The sequence below is a fragment of the Pan troglodytes genome, chromosome 12 (genome assembly GCF_028858775.2).
Source record: "Pan troglodytes isolate AG18354 chromosome 12, NHGRI_mPanTro3-v2.0_pri, whole genome shotgun sequence".
NCBI classification, from domain to species: domain Eukaryota; kingdom Metazoa; phylum Chordata; class Mammalia; order Primates; family Hominidae; genus Pan; species Pan troglodytes.
Genome location: NC_072410.2, coordinates 122,467,275 through 122,487,101, shown reverse-complemented (window position 1 = coordinate 122,487,101; position 19,827 = coordinate 122,467,275).

Below are 19,827 nucleotides of genomic sequence, written 5' to 3'. Positions count from 1 at the left end.
CATAGAGCAGATTTAGAAGCCTCATAAGTCCCATATGGCTGGCCTAGAACAGAGACCGGCAATGACCTAATCCCGGCCAGAGCCGCTCATGTTGACGATGAGAAAGCTCAGGCCAGGGAGGGAGGGGACGGGGCTTGCCTGGGCTGATGCCCCACGGCTCTCATCTCCAGGCCTTGGTGGCTCTCTCTGCATCTTTTTGTTTTCTTGCACATTTATTTCCGTGTGTCAAGAAAGAAGGCATGTTCAATACCCTGTCGCATCTCCTCTAGGGAAGTGTCAGTACATCAGTCTCCAGCACTGGTGCTCCAGGCGCACTCGTGTTCGAGGAATTGAGAGTTATAAGAATCACCAGATCAGGGAAGTTAGGAAAAGGATGTAATTGGTATTTTGAGTAAGATCAGAAGCGCCGTCCCTACCCCAGCAAGCCCTGAGGACGTTGCGCAAGTGACTGGCTGTGCCTCACGGTGGGTTTGCGCTGTTGTGCTCAGCCTGAAAGGGCAGAAGAGGAACAGCCTTTGGGTGCTGTGCCATGAACCAGGTGGGCAGTGTCCCGGCTCCCAGAAATGTTTTAAAAGCAGATAAGACAGCATTTCCGGTCAGATTGGATTTGGGGGGCAGAGAGACAGGAATGAAGGATGCTCCAGTGCTTGGCCAGAGCACCTGCAAGACGGAGCTGTCATGAGCTGGATGGGAGGGGCTGCAGGTTGGGGCGAGGCCGCGGCCAGGACTCCGTTTGGGATGCTGAGTTTTAGGTGACTGGATATTCAAGAGGAGAGGCGAGGTAGACGACTGTGTGCTGAGGTCAAGAGTTCAGGGCAGAAGCTGAGGCTGGAGGACCTTGGCTGTCATCACCAGTGGGGGTTCCCAGGGGCACCCACTGTGTGCGTCCCAATAACAGCAGAGACTGAGCCAGGGCGGCCGATGTGAGGGGTGGAGTCAGAGGTCAGGTGTGAGGAACAGCCAGTGGGCAGGAGAGAGACAGAGAGCCAGAGGCAGCGTCCTCGCCAGGACTCAGGCGGGGCCACATTATCACGGGGGTCCGGCCTGCACGGATAAAACCAAAACCCGATCCTCAGTGCAGCCTGGCAGATTTCATGAGCACCTTCCTATGACTGAAGCCACCCCTGAAGTGAATCCTGATGGGCTGTTGCGAACAAACTCTCAGAAGGGCTCCTCCAGATTTCTCTGTGACACGGATTCTAGAAAACATATTTTCTCTTTGTTGACAGCAAACAAGAAACTTGCGGTTGTGGGGAAGGTGCTGTCTGGCATCAATTTATTGATGCGCTTGAAGGCAAGGAGTGACCTGTGATCCACAGAGCCTGAGGCCAGAGAACATTTGGGTGCCATTAGGATGATTATTTGAACACTAATATGTTATATTAAAATGTATATGAATTTTGTCCCTTGTTTCACAGTATTTTAATTTTTAATAAATAAAAAACAATAGTTTTACCTCCTACTATCTTTGACTAAAAGTGAGATTCGAGGAAGACACGATCAACAATCTCACAGTGGACGTATCCTCAGCCGTGCTCTCGTACCGCATGCTGGAGATGACCCGTGCGGGAAGGGGAGGATGAGCAGGCAGCTCTGAAGAGAACAGCGCCTGCACCCTTGTCTGCACTGCTTTTCCTTTCAAACCCTACTTGCACTTGGAGCTCCTCCTTCTACCATCTCCATGGGTCTAATTTGGTCAGACTTCTTCCCACACAGTGATTGATCCAAGGAAAGATTGGAGCGGTGCACGCCAGCCTCTGTCTAGATTTAAACTAAAAGAGCAAAGGGCGTTTCAAGGCTTCCAAACAGGCTGGCCCAGCTCACGAGAGGATGGCCCCGTTCCCAGCAGCCCAGAGCGTGCGTTTGCCGGCTGCCACCTCTGTGCACTTCGCTTGAAGAAACCTGCAAAGATTGATTCTACTTGTTTTACCTTTTCCCTCCCCACCCATTTCTCCCTGCTTAGTAAGTGCGGGTTTGTGCATTTTGCTATGAAATAGGAGGAATAACCTCCTCAATCCTGACCAGGAGAAAGCATCTGTGACCTTATTATCAGGGGTTTTGGTAGCTCTCTCCTTGGCTAAGCCAATGTCTAAGAAATCTGCATGGCAGAAGGCCACCAAGGCCCTCGGGGTCTCAGAGTTTCTCATCAGGGGCCTCCTGGAGGCCTTGGGGGCAAATATGGCTTACACACATATTTTGTTTGGCCCTCACAGCATTAAAAAGTAGGCTAACATTTTTCAGAAATCAGGAGTTTATGTAAAAAACTCTATTGCCAGTTTTCCATGAAACAGGATGATTCTGACTCCAGAATATCCAAACCGCCCCAGCGTTGACTCAGCTGACCAGAGCCACAGACCAGCGGCCACATGCATGTCATTCCTTGCCTGTGTCTGCAGGGGTCTGAGTTTGCAAATCCAAGTCCAGGTGATGCGTGTGATGTAACGGGAGCTCAGGGGCACTTTTGTCATGGAGAGAATATATGCAGGTAGGGGTTATGATTCTCCATGTTAAGATTTTATTTTATTTTTAAAATTTATCATCGATCATTGGTGGAGACAGAAGGGTGGGGGTGAGCAGTGCAGGGGCTTCGGGCAGCCCCGTCGATGGCCTGAAGCCTCTGCAATCTTCACCCTTCGGTGCCGCTTCAGAGCTCTCGGGAACACAACAACCAGAATGAAATCACAATAAAAGGAGAGTTGAAACTAGAGAATAAAGAGCTATAAAACTATAATGTGGCCAGCCATGGCGGCTCACACCTGTAATCCCAGCACTTTGAGAGGCCCAGGCAGGAGGATTGCTTGAGTTCAGGAGTTTGAAAGCAGCCTGGGTGACATGGTGAGACCTTGTCTCTACCAAAAATACAAAAATTAGCAGGGCATGGTGGCACATGCCTGTAGTCCCAGCTTCTCAGGAGGCTGAGGTGGGAGGATCCCTTGAGCCCGAGAGGTCGGGGCTGCAGTGAGCTGTGATCATGCCACTGCACTCCAGCCTGGTTGAAGAAGTAAGGGAGTGAGACTCTGTCTCAAAGTATAACATTTACAAAACTACTATGTATACAAGGAAGTAAGTTATTTTTAAAATAAAAATAACAAATTTCAAAAATAAAAAATAAGAAATGATGATTTGAAAAATAAATATTTAGTTATCAATATAAACAATATGAAGTATGAAAAAATATAATAACAATTTTATTTAACAACAAAAATACTGAAATGTCAAGAAGACACACAAAGTTGAATATTATCAAATCCATATTTTTGGCATCAAAAATGGTCAAATAGTAATTTCATATGGTTCAGACTAATACATGTTCATATAACTCTTATAATGCTTCCTGAGAGCTGGAGAAACACCCGTGCTTGGCCTCTTGCCAGCGAGAGCCCCTCATTATCAGTGGCTGGTGAGGAATATTCTCAGCTGACCTGAGACGCCCTCCTTAGCTCTTCCCACCGAGTCTGTGTGCCCTCACATACAGGGTGTTGCGTGAGCACCTCCTCCTGTGGTCTCGCTCATTTCCTTTCTAGCTGCCTTGGCTTCTTTGTGTTGCTATAATAAAATACCTCAGATGGGGTAATTTATAAAGAACAGCAATTTAACTCTCTGCTCTGGAGGCTGGAGGTGCAAAATCAAGGCACCAGCAGGACTGGGGTCTGGTGAGGCCCTAGGGGTTCCATCCAAGGTGGTTCCTTACTGCTGCTGCTTTTCGGGGGAACGGAGGCTGTGTCCTCACATGGAGGGAGGGACAGAGGGCCAGAGGGTAGGAAGAGTATGAACTCTCTCTGAAGCCTCTTTTATGAGGGCATTAATCACTTTCCCAAAGGCCCCACCTCCCAGTACCACCACACTGAGGGTCAAGTTGGATCATGGGTTTTTGTTGTTGCTGTTGTTGTTTAGTTGTGTAAGTTTCTTATATTTTTTGGATATTAAACCTTTATCAGATACATGCTTTACAGATATTTTTTCCTAACCTGTAGGCTGCCTTTTTTTTTTTTTTATCGTTTTCTTTGTTGTGTGGAACTTTTTAGTTTGAGGTAATCCCACTTGTTTATTTTTGCTTTTGTTGCCTGTGCTGTTACTGTCCCGTTCAAAAAATCATTGCCAAGTCCAATGTCAAGGAGCAAAACCAATTGTTTTTCTAGAAGCTTTCAGTTTCAGGTCTTTAATCCATTCTGAGTGTGTTTTCATGTATGTGCAAGATAAAGATCTAATTTCATTATTCTGCATGTGGATATTCAGTTTTCCCAGCACAATTTATTGACAAGACTATCCTTTCCCTATTGGGTCTTCTTGGTGCCCTTGTTGAAAATTAGTTGGCCACGGTTTATTTCTGGGCTCTCTTTTCTGTTCCACTGGCATATGTGTCTGTTTTTATACCAGTGCCATGCTATTTACATTACTTTAGCTTTCTAATATAATTTGTAATCAGGAAGTGTGATGCTTCCAACTTTATTTTTCTTTCTTAGGCTTAGTTTGGTTATTTGTGGTCTTTTACGATTCCATATGAATTTTAGGACTTTTTTATATCTGTGGAAAATACCATTGAAATTTTGATAGGCATTGCATTGAATCTCTTTATCACTTTGGGTATTATGACTTTTTTTTTTTTAGATGGAGACTCACTGTCACCCAGGCTGGAGTGCAGTGGCGCAATCTGCAAGCTCTGCCTCCCAGGTTTTTGCCATTCTCCTGCCTCAGCCTCCTGAGTAGCTGGGACTACAGGCATCTGCCACCACGCCTGGCTAATTTTTTGTATTTTTAGTAGAGACGGGGTTTCACCATGTTAGCCAAGATGGTCTGGATCTCCTGACCTCATGATCCACCTGCCTTGGCCTCTCGAGCATTTTAACAATGTCAATTCTTTTGATCTATGAACATAAAATACCTTCCCATTTATTTGTGTCTTCTTCTATGTCTTTCTATTTCACTAATGTTTTATAGTTTTTAGGGTACATATCTTTCTTTTTTAAATTTTATTTTACTTTAAGGTCTGGGATACATGTGCAGAACATGCAGGTTTATTACATAGGCATACATGTGCCATGGTGGTTTGCTGCACCTATGAACCCGTCATCTAGGTTTTAAGCCCCTCATGCATTAGATATTTGTCCTAATGCTCTTCTTCCCCTTGACCCCCACCCCCCAACAGGCCCAGTGTGTGATGTTCCACTCCCTGTGTCCATGTGTTCTCATTGTTCAACTCCCACTTATGAGTGAGAACAGGCAGTGTTTGGCTTTCTGTTCTTGTGATAGTTTGCTGAGAATGATGCTTTCCAGCTTCATCTGTGTCCCTGCAAAGGACATGAACTCATCCTTTCTTATGGCTGCCTAGTATTCCATGGTGTATATGTGCCACATTTTCTTTATCCAGTATGTCACTGATGGACATTTGGGTTGGTTCCAAGTCTTTGCTATTGTGAACGGTGCTGCAATAAACATACATGTGCATGTGTCTTTATAGTAGAATGATTTATAATCCTTTGGGCATATACCCAATAATGGGATTGCTGGGTCAAATGGTATTTCTGGTTCTAGATCTTTGAGGAATCGCCACTCTGTCTTCCACAATGGTTGAACTAATTTACATTTAGGGTACGTATCTTTCAACTCCTTGTTTAATTTATTCATAAGTATTTCATTCTTTTTGAGGCTATCATAAATGGAATTATTTCCTTGATTTCTTTTTCGGATAGGTCAATATTCATGTAAAGAAATGAGACTGATTTTTGGATGTTGATTTTGTATTCAGCAACTTCTCTGAACTCATTTATTACTTCTAACTGTGTGTGTGTGTGTGTGTGTGTGTGTGTATGTGTGTGTGTGTAATCTTTAGGGTTTTCTACATACCAGATCATGTCATCCACAGTAGGGACGTTTTTATTTCCACCTTTCTGATTTGGATGGCTTTTATTCCTTTTTCTTGTCTGATTGCTCATGCTAGTACTTCCAGGACTATGTTGAAAATAAGTGGTAAGAGTGGGCATCCTTACCTTCTTTTGGATTTCAGAGAGAAATCTTTCCATTTTCACTCATTGACTATGCTGTTAGCTACAGTCTTCATAAATGGAATTGATTATGTTGAGGAAATTTCCTTCTAAACTTGCTTTGCTGAGTTTTCATCATAAAAGGGAACTGAACTTCATCAAATGTTTTTTCTGTATTTATTGAGATGAGAGGGAGTTTTTTATTTTTCATTCTATTAAAGGGGGGCATCACATTGATTTTTGTATATTAAACCACCCTGCATCTGCTGGATAATCCCACAAGGTCATGATGTGTAATCTTTCTAATTTGTTGTTGAATTTCTTTGCCTAGTATTTTATAGTGAATTTTATATCTATGTTCCTTGGAGATATTGGACTATCATTTTCTTGTGGTCTTGGAGATATTGGACTATCATTTTCTTGTGGTCTTGGAGATATTGGACTATCATTTTTTTGTGGTGTCTTTTTCTGGCTTTGGTATCAGGGTGATGCTGGGATCATAAAATGAATTTGGAAGTATTTTCTCTAGCTTCAGGTTTTGGAATAATTTAAATGTTAGCACTAATTTTTCTTTGAATGTTTGTTAGAGTTCAATCCTGAAGCCATCTGATCATGGGCTTTTCTTTGATGAGATTTTTGATTATTGATTCTCTCATTTGTTATTGGTCTGTTCAGATTTCTTTCTTCATGATTCGGTTTTGGTAGGTTGTATGTTGCTAGAAACTTATCCATTTCTTCTAGGTTATCCAATTTGTTTTATCCAATTTGTTTGTTTGAGATCTTTTTTTTAATGTAGGCATTAATCACTAAAAACCTCCTTCTCAGAACTACTTGTGCTGCATAAAAGTTTTGGGGAGGATGAAAACACTTTTGTTTGTTTCATGATATTTAATTTTTAAAAAAAGTTTCTTTGGCCCTTTGGTTGTTCAAGAATGCATTGTTTAATTTCCACATATTTTTTAATTTTCCAGCTTTCCTCCTGTTATTGATTTCTAATTTAATATCATTGTGTTTGTAAAAGGTGATTGTTATGATTTCAGTCTTGTTAAGTTCGTTAGAACTTCATCCGTGGCTGAACATGCGCTCTGTCCTGAAGAGTGTTCTGCGTGTGCTTGAGGAGAAGCTGTGTTCAGCTGTGGGGGGACTGCTATGTACCAGCACAGGTGGAGTGTGGCTCCTAAGGAAGTTTTACTGATGCATCCTCATCCTGGGGCCCTGAGATGTTGTATTCCTTGTGATTTCCTACGCATGCTACAGTTTATGCTGCAAGTATTACCTCTGAAAAATGCCACCAGCTGTGATGACTACCTGGGTTCAGGTTAGACTCTTCTCCTTAATGATTAATAAAGGTTATTTTCAGACTAATTCAAAGGTATGACACAGGGCATGGAGCATGACTTTGGCATTGTGTGGACTTGGACTGGAACCCTGGCTTTGCCACCTCCTAGGTTTGTGACTGGGATGTCTCACCTTCTTCACACGGATTCTTTTCTCTGAACGATTTGGATAACTAAGGAGGACAAAGAAGGTTGAATGGAGTCTGAGGGGATTCTGAGAGTGGAGGGCTGGGGCTCCCCAGGTGTTTACCGTGGAATAATATTTGGTCAGATTGTTGATTTCCTTGAACTTTCTTAAGAAGTAGTGTGCTGGGATGCTATTTTGTAACAAAGCTTCTCCCTACAGGAGAGATCTTACCTAACTTTTAAAAAGTAAGGGGTAAATTTACTGCTCAGGGAAGTTGTTTACGCATTGGAAGAGTGAATTACCAGATGCCAGGACACAGACAGTGTTGAGATTGAGCTATTGGATGGTATTCACTTGCGCACATGCATCATAAAGTTGAGTGATTTCTGACAAATGGCTCATGTGCTTTGTCAGCAGGTCCCTGTAGTGACTAGAGGAGCATTGTACAAATGTCTGGCAAAGCCATCAGGACCTTTGACAAACCCAGTCTTCCTGACATGCCCCCTCCTGCTGTATTAACTTTGTTCATTATTCTAATTTTCCTGAGGCACTAGAAAGACTACTGACTGAATCAAAGAGCTGTACTGAGAATTCACCCCAAGGCCCACACTAGCAACTCTAGCAGAACCGTCTTTATTTCAGAGGAATGTTGAGAGTTAAATCTGGGCCAATACAAGCATGAGATGATGGCTGGGATGAGCAGGTGTGCAGAAAGGAGTGGTGTTAAGAGATATTTAGGTGGAAAATGGACCATGAGGACGAAGGCAGAGGACATGGTCTGTGTAACTGGATGGGGGATGGTGATACTGCAGAAGCAGGGAGTTCACAGAAGGTCAGGGGTCATCAGGAGCCAGGTGAAGGTGCTGCACTTGATCAGAGATTGCTGAGTTTGAGGTGGATTTGGGATGTAAAAGTGGGTGACTCCTGTGCAAGCAGGCAATGCTGTCTGCAAAGGTAGCTGATATCTTCTAAGGTCCTTGGCCAACCTGGACTCAGGTAGGTGTCCTGTTAACATCTTTTTAGTACTTTTAAATTTCTGTATCAAATAACAACGAGTAAGTCTACTTTTTTTTTTTTTTTAGCTTAGAAATCAGTATTTGGCTCAACCGATATTCATGGTTTGCATTTTTGACAAACAAGTGGCAAACAGTCTTGTTTTTGGACACAGGATCTTACTCTGTTGCCCAGGCTAGAGTGCAGTGGTGCAATCATGGCTCATCGCAGCCTCAACCTCTTAATCCCAGGTTTAAGCAATTCTCCCACCTCAGCCTCATGAGCAGCTGAGACTATAGGCATGCACCAACATGCCTGGCTAAGTTTTAATTTTTTATAGAGACAGTTCTTCCTGTGTTACCTAGGTTGGTCTTAAACTCCTGGGCGTAAGCAATTCTCCCACCTCAGCCTCTCAAACAAAGTGCCAAGATCACAGGCATGAGCCACTGCGCCCAGGCAGACCAGTAATATAAACGACTGCTCCAAAATCACAAATTAACTTGATGGCAGTATTAGGATTGAAATTATGGTTATCCAAAGCCACTCTGACCCACGAGATGACAGCATTCCTGTTTACCATATTCCTACAGGTTCTGCGGGGTGGAGTGGGTGGCCATTGTGTGCTATGTGCTCTGAGGAAGCTTCTTCAACTGCTCTGCGAACCGCAGCAGTTAAGTGTAGTATACAAGGCAGCTACGTGAATAGTGACCCAGATACAGACCAGTCTCTAGATAAACAAAAGGAAGATACCTCATCTGCAACCCATGGCCTGAGTTTTTCATAATACCCAGAATGGCAGTGCAAGGTTAACACTATGTTAGAAAGCTACCACTGGCTGGAGGACATGCCACGGGGACAAAACCAATAAAAAGCAGGACAGAGAAACCACCTTGCAGGAGCAAAAGAAATCAGCGAATTGAGATTTTTTGTTGTGACGTTTAGTGAGGTGGAATACTGACCGTATTGCATCCTAATGGCGTCTTTGTCTCATATGGCTCACGTGTTGTACAGTGAGGTGGAATACCGACCGTATTGCATCCTAATGGCATCTTTGTGTCACACGTTGTGCAAGCACATTTCTATGAACACACACCCCAAGCGGGTTCTGCACTTACACTGCATCCTTAACTCACCTACATTTCTAAGGGTGTCTGCCTTCTTCAGCAGCCCTCCATGGCTGTCCACACCCTCCCACACCAGCCAACCTGAAACAAGGTTTCCTCTTCCTCTAGGAAATACTCAGGGTCTCGCTTCCTCCTTCAACATCCATCCGTGTCTTCCACACCCCATCCTGAACCAGGCGCCCGAATTCCGAGTTCCGTGTTCCTTCTGTCACACGTGGCTAAAGACCAGCTGCTCCCTAGAAAATCACTGCTTTCCAAAGCGCACTGCCGAGTCTTACATGAAGTATTTTCTCTTTAGAGACATGAATTCTGATTCAGATATTTGCTTTCATTATAAGCCTTGGAGCAAAGAGTATAAAGGTGTTTTCTTCTAAAAGTTCCTTTGGTTGACCACGAATCCCCAGCCTCAGCTGTCTCCCTTAGTGCTGTTTGCTCCATGGATCTCTTACAGATGTGTGTCAAAGGCAGTTCATAAGCACAAAGACATCTGGAATACAAAGAGTCGCTATATAAAGACTAAAGACACCATGTTTATATTGAATTAATGAGCTGATTCTGAGATTTTTTTAGAATAACAGCCTACCTGGCGTTTGTTCTCTCTGAGCATTAATTAATATTTTTCACACCAGTGTCTATCTTAGTCAACATATTTTGAGCTTTGATTCAATTACAAAACCCTAACACCCCAAACTGTGTGTTTTTCACATGGTAAAGGACCACAGATTCACTAACGCCTTCAGAAGAATCAGTTTACTGTGGATTCTATCCAATATTATGAAGTTCTCCTGTCCAAAAACACAGTTTTGAAAGATGAGGTTAGATTTATTAGTGCTGTGTTGGCTGGGATTTCATTAAGTGAGAGGGCTTTTGTAGTTTTCTCAGACCAAGCAAATTTTATTGGGCCAAATTATTTTTAGGTAAATCTGTGGGAATCTGTCCAATTTGTTACATGCCCTAAAGTCTTGGCACACTGAGATTTTGTTTTGTTTTTCTTTAGAAAATTCCCTCCCTGTTTCTCCCTCTTTGATATTATTCCCAGTAACAATGCATTATTGTTTCCTATGGGTCTGAGGACAGTGGCAATTCAGGGCATGTTTGGTGTTGTTGGCACGTCACAGAGGAGACATTCCCCACATGGCCTCCCCTTTCCTGTGATGCTGTTGCCTCGGGCCCTGGAAGTTGAAACCGGGCAGCCAGGCCAAGGACCCTCTGTGCTGAAGGCTCCGGTGCCCTCAGTCATCAGTCTCTGTCATGCTAACTCGTTACCTGTGCATGGAGCAGCCGCTGGACAGTTTCTCAGAGGACAAATGGCATTAAGTAGTTCCTTCATTCCTCCATTTGACAAACCTTGACTTAGTGCTGACTACATGATCGTGACAGAGCTGAGCATCACAGATCAAACCACACACAACTTGTGTCCAGCACTCAATTTATGGTACATTTCTCTAAAGCTTCAAACTAGGGTATGCTCAGGGCTTACGTGTAATACACAAAAAAGTCTGCATATCATGTTACTGATCTCCTGAGCCATAAAATCCCTAAGGAAAAAAAATTCTTTTTCTAAAGAGACTGGCTTGTTTTCAAGCTTACAAAAACCAGCCAGAGGGTTCAGGCTAAGTTTAGACGACTAAAAATAAAGTGAAAGCTTGGGTTTTTAATTTATGATGATGATGATTATTTTAAAATTCATTTTTGAAATGCACTTATATAGTGGAACAACATCAGATTAATGAAATTTAATCATTATTGTGAAGATAAGTCTGTTTTTGGCTCAGATAAAATGAAGAGCTTCTGTAATACTTCCTTTTTTTCTCTTAAAAACCAAATGTGCATAATTCTGTTGGAAGAATAAAGATTGTAATTGTGAACTTTACCCATCATCTTCAATCTGCTTGTCACTTGTTTCTTAAAAATCATTTTTAGCTCAAAATGTTTGATGTTTTTGTTTGGCCTGTTATTGACTTTTAAAATGTATTTTCAGACATATATACTTTTACAAAATGGATATTTCTGATGTAGATATAAATTTACCAATTGTTATTTTATTTTCTTTTAAATATTATACTCAACACATACAGTAAAATTATAAAGAATTAGAAAATATTCTGAAAAATAACAACTCTGGTCCCACTCTTCTACTACTATGGAGGAAATATCAGATTTTTATGGCAGGTGGATATAACTGGGAGGTAGGTATTCCCTGTCATTGTGGAAGACACAAATGTACATTTTCTGAATCTCTCTAAACAGGAAGATTCTTGTCAGAACAATGTAGTAATTTTATGAAGTAGATTTTGTAAATGTAGGTTATATAATAAATTTCAGTGAATTATAAAAATGCAGGGTTTAAAAACAGCTGTATAGAAAAAGTGATGTTAGCAATATAGTGGAATGGGAGTTTCTGGTGCTCTTCCCCTCACAGAAACATCAATTTGGACAATTATCCACACATGAAAATACCTTCATAAGGGCTAATGTTAGGCACTAAAGTACCTAGTGGAATAAAGAAACAAAAACGTATTTAAGAGGGTAGGAAAGACAGTTTCATGTTATCCCTGTCACTCCTCCACCAAACCTGCACAGCACAGCACAGAGACTTATACCCTCTGTTGCCAGAGGGTGGGGGATGCAGCAGGCATCTGACTTTGCCATGGGCCCCAGGACCAGGCCCACCTCCAAAAATTTCAGGGTCAGACTAGCCCCTGAAGCCCCAAGCTCTAGGCCCAACAACTCTAAAGAAATGGCAATATATGAACTGCCTGGCAAATAATTCAAAACAATCATCTTAAAGAACCTCAATGAGTGACAAGGGGACACAGATAGACAACTGAATGAAATCAGGAAATACATAAGCAACATGAGAAGTTAAGAAATAGATTGAAATCGTTAAAAATAAGCAAACAGAAATTCTGGAGCTGAAGAACAAAATGACTGAGCTGGAAAATTCCATGGAGAGCTTCAACAGGAGACTCGAACAAGCAGAAGGAAGAATCAGTGACATCAAAGACAGGTCAAATGAAATTACTCAGTGGAACAACAACAACAAAAGATTGAAAAAAGTCTATAGGGCTAAGAGACACCATCAAACAAGTCAATATATGCATGATGGTAATTCTAGAAGAAGCAGAAAAATAGAAAGGGGACAGAAAGCTAATTTAAAGAAATAATGATGGAAAACTTTCCAAATCTAGAGACAGAAATGAGCATCCAGACGCATGAAGCCCAAAGAAGCCCCAAAGAGGTTAAACACAAAGAGATCTTCATAGACACATATTACAATCAAATTCTTAAAAGTGAAAGACAAATAGAGAATATTGAAAGCAGCAAGAGAAAAAAGTCTCCTCACATACATAAGTCTCCAAAAGGACAGTGATGTTTATAGTAGGAACAAAAGTGATAAAGAGAAAAGAATCAAGCATACCACTGAAAAATGATCAAATCACAAAGAAAGACAGCAAGTGAGGAAGAAAAGAGATACAGAATAGCCAAAACAAAATGGCGATAGTGCTCCTTACCTATCAATAACTACTTTAAATGCAAATGGCTAACTTCTCTTGGCAAAAAGACATAGAGTGGCTGAAGGGATATTAAAAGAAGATACAACTCTATGCTGCTTGCAGGCTGAAAGTGAAGGAAAGGAAAAAGATATTCCATGCAAATGGTAACCAAAAGAGATAAGGAGGGTATACTTACAGACTTTAAGGAATAAACTATAACAAGAGACAAAGAAGGGCATTGTATAATGACAATGGGGTCATTTCATTGAAAGGCTATAACAGTTACAAATATATATGCACTCAACATCAGAGCACTTTAAATGTATAAAGTCAATGTTAACAGAACTAAAGGGAGAAATTGCAATGTGGTAATAGTAGGGAACTTTAGTACCCCACTTTCAACAATGAATAAATCATCCAGACAGAAAATCAATAAGCAAACAGAGATCCTGAATAACATTACAGACTAAATGGACCTGACAGATATGTACTGGACATTCCATCCAACAGCAATGGAATACACACTCTTCTCAAGCACATAAGAAAAATGTTCCAGGATAGATCCTGTATTAGGTCACAAACAAGTCTTAACAAATTTAAGAAGGTGAGGTCATATGAAGTATCTTTTCTGATTACAATGGTATGAAACTAGAAATAGATAATGGGGGGAAAGAAATCAAGAAAACAGACTCCTATTTATAACAGAGATGAAGAATTAAGACTCATAGAAACAAATTTAACTAAGGAGGTGAAAAATATCTACACCGAAAACTATAAAACACTGATTAAAGAAATTAAAAAGGATACAAATAAATGGAATGATATCCATTGTTAATGAACTGGAAGAATTAATATTGTTAAAATGTCCATACTACCCAAAGCAATCTACAGATTCAATGTAATTCCTTTCAAACTACCAATGGTGTTCTTCACAGAAATAAAAAAAAAGTAATTTTAAAATTCATATGAAATCACGAAAGATGCTGAAGAGCCCAAGGCATCTTGAGCAAGAATAAAACAACAAACAACAATAAAAACAGCCACAGAAAGCTGGGTGCATCATACTACCTGACTTCAAAGTATACCACAAAGCTGTAGTAACCAAAATAGCATGGTATTGGCATAAAAACAGACTCACAGACCAATGGGACAGAATAGAGAGCCTCGAAAAAAACACGTGCATCTGCAGCCAACTGATTTTTCACAAAGGCATCAAGAACACACAGTGGGGAAAGAATAATCTCTTCAATAAATGGTGTTGAGAAAGCCAAATATCCACATGAAAAAGAACAAAATTGGACCTCTTCTTACATCATACACAAAATCAGCTCAAAATGGATTAACAACATAAACATAGGACCTTAAATGGCAACACTACTTGAAGAAAACAGAGAAAAAACTTCTTGACGTTGGTGTGGGTAATGATATGACACTAAAAGCACAAGGCAACAAAAGCGAACATGGACAAATGGGATTGCACCAAACCAAAACACTTCTGCCCACACAAAGGAAATGATCAACAGAGTGAAGAGACGATCTACAGAATGGGAGAAAATAATTGCAAACCATACATCTTATATGCAGTTAATATCCAAACTATGTAAAGAACTCAAGTCAATCACAAGAAAACAAAGGGCTAGGCTGGCGCAGTGGCTCATGCTTGTAATCCCAGTGCTTTGGGAGGCTGAGGTGGGCGGATGGCTTGAGTTCAGGAGTTCAAGAGCAGCCTGGGTAACATGGCAAAACCCCGTCTCTCCAAAATTTACAAAAATTAGCCTGGTGTGATGGTATGCGCCTGTGGTCCCAACTACTTGGGAGGCTGGGGTGGGAGGATCACTTGAGCCTGGGAGGCGGAGGTTGCAGGGAGCTGAGATTGTGCCACTGCACTCCAGCCTGGGCAACAGAGCCAGACGCTGTCTCAAAATAACAGGAAGAAAAAGACCCAAGGAGACCCAATTTAAAAATGAGCAAAGAACCTGAAAGATATTTCTCAAGAGAGGCATACAAATGGCCAATACATATATGAAAAAATGTTCAATATCATGATCATCAGGAAGATGCAAATGAAAAGCACAATGAGCTATGACATCACACTTGTTAGAACTACTATCAAAAAGACAAAAAGTAACAACTTTAGGGGAGGCAGTGATAGAAAGGGAACCCTTGCATGCTGTTGGTGTGAATGTAAATTGGTGCAGCCATATGGAAAACAGTATGGAGTTCCCTCAAAACATTAAAAATAGACCTGCCATATGATCCAACAGTCTCTCTTTTGTGTGTCTATCCAGAGGAAAGAAAATCACATTTGGAAGAGATGTCTGCACTCCATGTTACCGTAGCCAAGACATGTAATCAACCTATGTCCATCAAAGGAAGACTGGATAAAGAAATGTGATATGTACATATAAGGAAATATTATTTAGCCTTTAAAAAGAAGGAAATACTGCTGTTTGTAACAACATGGATGAACCTGGACGTTATGTTAAGTGAAGTAAGCCAGACACACAAAGACAGACACCACATGATCCCATTTGTATGTAGAATCTAATAAATTCAAACTCATAGAAATAGAGAGTAGATGGCAGTTCCCAGGGGCTGGGCTGGGGTGGGGAAATGAGGTGACATTGGTCAAAGGTACAAAGATTCAGTTATGCAGGTGACTAAGTCCTGGGGTTCCTAGGCACAGTGGGTGACTATGATTAGTGACGTTGTATTGCATACTTGAAATTCACTAAGAGGGTAGAAATTCAGTGCTCTCATCGCACGTGCGCGCACACACACACACACCCTCCAAGGTCACTATGTGAGGCAATGGATGTCTTAATTAACTTGATTGTCATCACCATTTCACAATGTACACATATATCAAATCATCACGCTGTCAATTTTATGCCATAAAGCTGGAAAAAATGAGATGATTTTTTAAAAATAGTGTTTTTATTAAAAAATAGCAACAACTCCATGGAAATAAATGTGAATACATCTTAGAGCATGAAACAGAGGCCACCCAATAGCTCCATTATGTGAACGGCCTGCCAGGATGGATGACTCACTCTTAGGATGGTGGAATTTTAAAAGTAAAGTAGATCTTTGGGTCTGTCATTTCCAGGTGGTGCTCTGATTGCTGGGATGTTCGGACCCTGGCTGGGTCACGTGCTGCAGCCGGCGGAGCTGGAGAAGTCACGAGCCTTCCCACCGCATGAGGCTGCCCTGCTGCTGCCTGGGTTGGCCAGGGGAGCCGTTGCCATCGGAAGTCAGTCTGTTTGAAATTTCTGTCAGTTCCATCTACCAGTTGGTTGTCATCCCCAAGGGTTCTATGATTTTCCGTGCTGCCAAGGAGGATGATAAAAGATTTACTGACCTCAATATACAGACACTCAACTTACAATGTCTCCATGTCTCCGTAAAAGATTTACTGACCTCAATATACAGACACTCAACTTACAATGTCTCCATGTCTCCGTAAACCCAGCGTATTCCTTGGAAATACTGTCAGTAGAAAATGCATTTAGTACCCCCTACCTAGGGAGCATGACAGCCTGGCCTGGCCCACCTTAAACACGCTCAAAACACACATCAGCCCACAGTTGGGCAGAATCATCTCCCACAAAGCCCACTTGATATTAAAGTGTTGAGTTCTCATGTGATTTGTGGAATATTTTACTGAAAGTGAAAAACAGAACAGTTTCTACTGAATGCCTGTCACTTTCACGTGATCGTAAAGTCAAAAAATCTAAGTGAAACCATTTTACGTTGGGGATAGTCTATACCCTGTTAATGTGCCTTATTCTGGAAACCATTCGATGTGAGCTGAGGAAATAGTCCAAACAGAACATGGAGAAAAGCAGGTATTTTCCTATTTCTTATTAAATAAAAATGGGCAGCAAAGTGTGGAGAATTAGCCCGGAGGAACGGCCTGGGCTGTGTGCGCTCTCCGCCGGCCCTCACAGCTGCAGCCCTGCTCATGCGATCTTGCTGTGCAGTCCTCCCCCTCTACCGTGAATGCAAAATCCTACGGAGATCAAAATACACACATTCAATAAAACCGACAGTAACAACCTCTGACTGGGTGGGCCGAGAACCTCCGGGAAAACATCCTTTTAAAACTGCTATTACCTGGAAGTCAGCAAAGTGGAAAAACCGGCAGTAGAGAGGATTTTGTGAATGGCTCCCCAGGAGCGCTGCTTACATGCGGCTTCCTAAACGGGGAGGCCTGGGGGTTGTAGCCGGGGTGAAAATGTTGGGCGTTTGAGATGCAGCACTTCTCAGGCTCTGAGGGACTGCAGAGTAGCACCCGAACCACCAGACAAGCCCCAGCGGAAGTGTGGAGCTGACGTGCAGTTATCCACATGTGTGTTCCAGCCAGAAACCTTTCGGATATACATTGTGAACAGTTTTCTACAAATGATGAAATGTAAACACATAGTTTGAGATATAATAACCCATGACTGTCCATGGAGCTTGGCGTTTCTGTGTCCCTGTGGCCTTCAGCTGGCCACATTCATGGGAGGCAGTGATTCTCAGCGCCATCCCCGAAGCAGAAGCTTCTCAAAGCACCTGCACCCTGGCATAGGCCACGGACTGCCCATCTCACCCAGCTTGAGCCCCAGGCACTGAAACGCAGGAGAGTTGTTCAATGTGTTTATTCAAACTGAACATAAATGTGCAGGAGATGAGATATTTCATCCTTTGATGTAGGTATTACTACACTCCCCTTTTGCAGATAAGGAAACCAAGCCTGAGACATACTGAACAAATCGACTGTGGCCACACGATTGGGGAGTGCCGGTGGATTTACATCGAATGTCCCAGACGGAAGCTCACACACTTCCCAGCTCCCCACATCACTTTTCCGAGATGCATGTTGATGAAAACGCAGAATCATACCTTTTAAAGGCACCGATGAATAACCCTGGAAACTAGATATGGCACATAGATATATATGGGAAATACCCATTCATAGAAATGTGGCTGAGAGATTCCAAACCTGACTTTGTAAAAGAAAAAAATATATGAAAAAATAGTTATAAAAATAATTAAGAGTTATAAGAAAATAGTTATAAGAACATACTTAATAAGAAAAACCTAGAGTCAAATATGCAGTAAGGCAAAAGAGAAAAGATCCATTATTGCAGCAAGCATCGCCAGAGATGGGACTGAATTACTGGTATTTTACCCAGGAAGCCTGCAGGGGCGAGCTGAGCTTGGGCAGAGCCCGCGCGGCTCAGGGACGGTCACTGTGTCCTCACACGGGCAGGACGGGCTCTGAAAACAGCCATTACCAGCCATTGGCTCCATTTTCCCTGGTGCTGTTTTCTCTGAGCAAAATGAGGGCAGCGTTTATCTTGGCTTTGCTTTGTGTCTTTCTCCTAGTTTTCTCCTCCCTGACGCTGTCTTGCAGTGTAAGCCAACGTGGCTTAAGACAGTTCGGCATTCATCAACTATTGATTGCAAGTCTAATCAATAGCGTGACTGTGTGAGTGTAATCAAAATACTTGAATTATTTTAAACAATTATTTTAAATATTTTTTCTGACACACACACGCACACACTTAGACAATTTAACTGCACTTTTTTTGCTAATAAAATTTACATTATTTGTGCCAGTTAAAACTACCTTCCGACAGCCTGAACTGAAGATGAAAGTCAAGGAATTTATTTTTCACATAATGCCTAGTAAGAAGCTGCCATGAAAATTTCTACTTGGGCACAGAGTGTTTCTGTCCTTTTAAAAAGGGAGTAGAAAGTTGTATAATTTGATATGGAAAATTATTACCATCCAGGTTTTCCTACTTTCTGGGTAAAGGTCCTGAGTGCTGGGCTTTTTCCAGATGCCGGCCAACAGATCCTTGGGGTGTGGCTCCGTGATGAAGCCAGCCCCACCCTGCAGGTCTGGCAGCCGCCTGTGACCCTGTGACTCAGCGGCCACGGCGTGTCTGCAAGGAGCCCAGTTGCAGGTGCAGGTGGGAGGGCCCAGGATGGAGGCTCTGATGCAGCAGGAGCCGGGTGGGCAGTGATGCTTGCATCCCTGATGGGGAGGTCCCGCCAGGCCTCACGTGCTGGGTGCTCTGCCCTCTTCCTATACAGGGAAACGGACAACATTTCTGGAACTCAGTGACGCTAAACTTCTGTATCTTTTTATCCTTTCTTTCATGCAAGGAATAGTAGGATTTGAGGGTGCAGAATTTGGATAGAATTGTTCTTATAGCAGATTATAACAAAGGGGAATGTTTGGACTTTGTTTCCACTAGTTAAGTGGAAATGCATATAGATAATCAATAACTGTATATGTACTTTGATTCTAAGTGGTTTTGAAGTTGTGGAGCTGGGGGCCAATGAAGAAGGATCTAGCTCTGAAACCAGGACTCAGAATGTGATAGAAAAGATCAGGCTGCGGGCGGGGCTCACACCTGTAATGAGACAGAGGTGGGAGGATCACTTGAGCCCAGGAGTTCCAGACCAGCCTGGGCAACATAGTAAGGCCTCATCTCTACTAATAAACATTAGCTGGGGATGGTGATGCATGCCTGTGGTCCCAGCTACACAGGAGGCTGAGGCAGGAGGATGGCTGGAGCCCAGGAGGTTGAACCTGAGGTGGGCAGTGGTGGTGCCATTGCCCTCCAGCCTGGGCAAGACAGCAGACCCTGTCTTAAAAAAAAAAGATCATGGTAGTCAGATGTTAGGATAAATTAATCTTATTAATCAAGTTATGTTGTTTAAATATCAGCTAAGGCCAGAGAGGGAGCCATCTTTTGCTTTGTTTTTCTT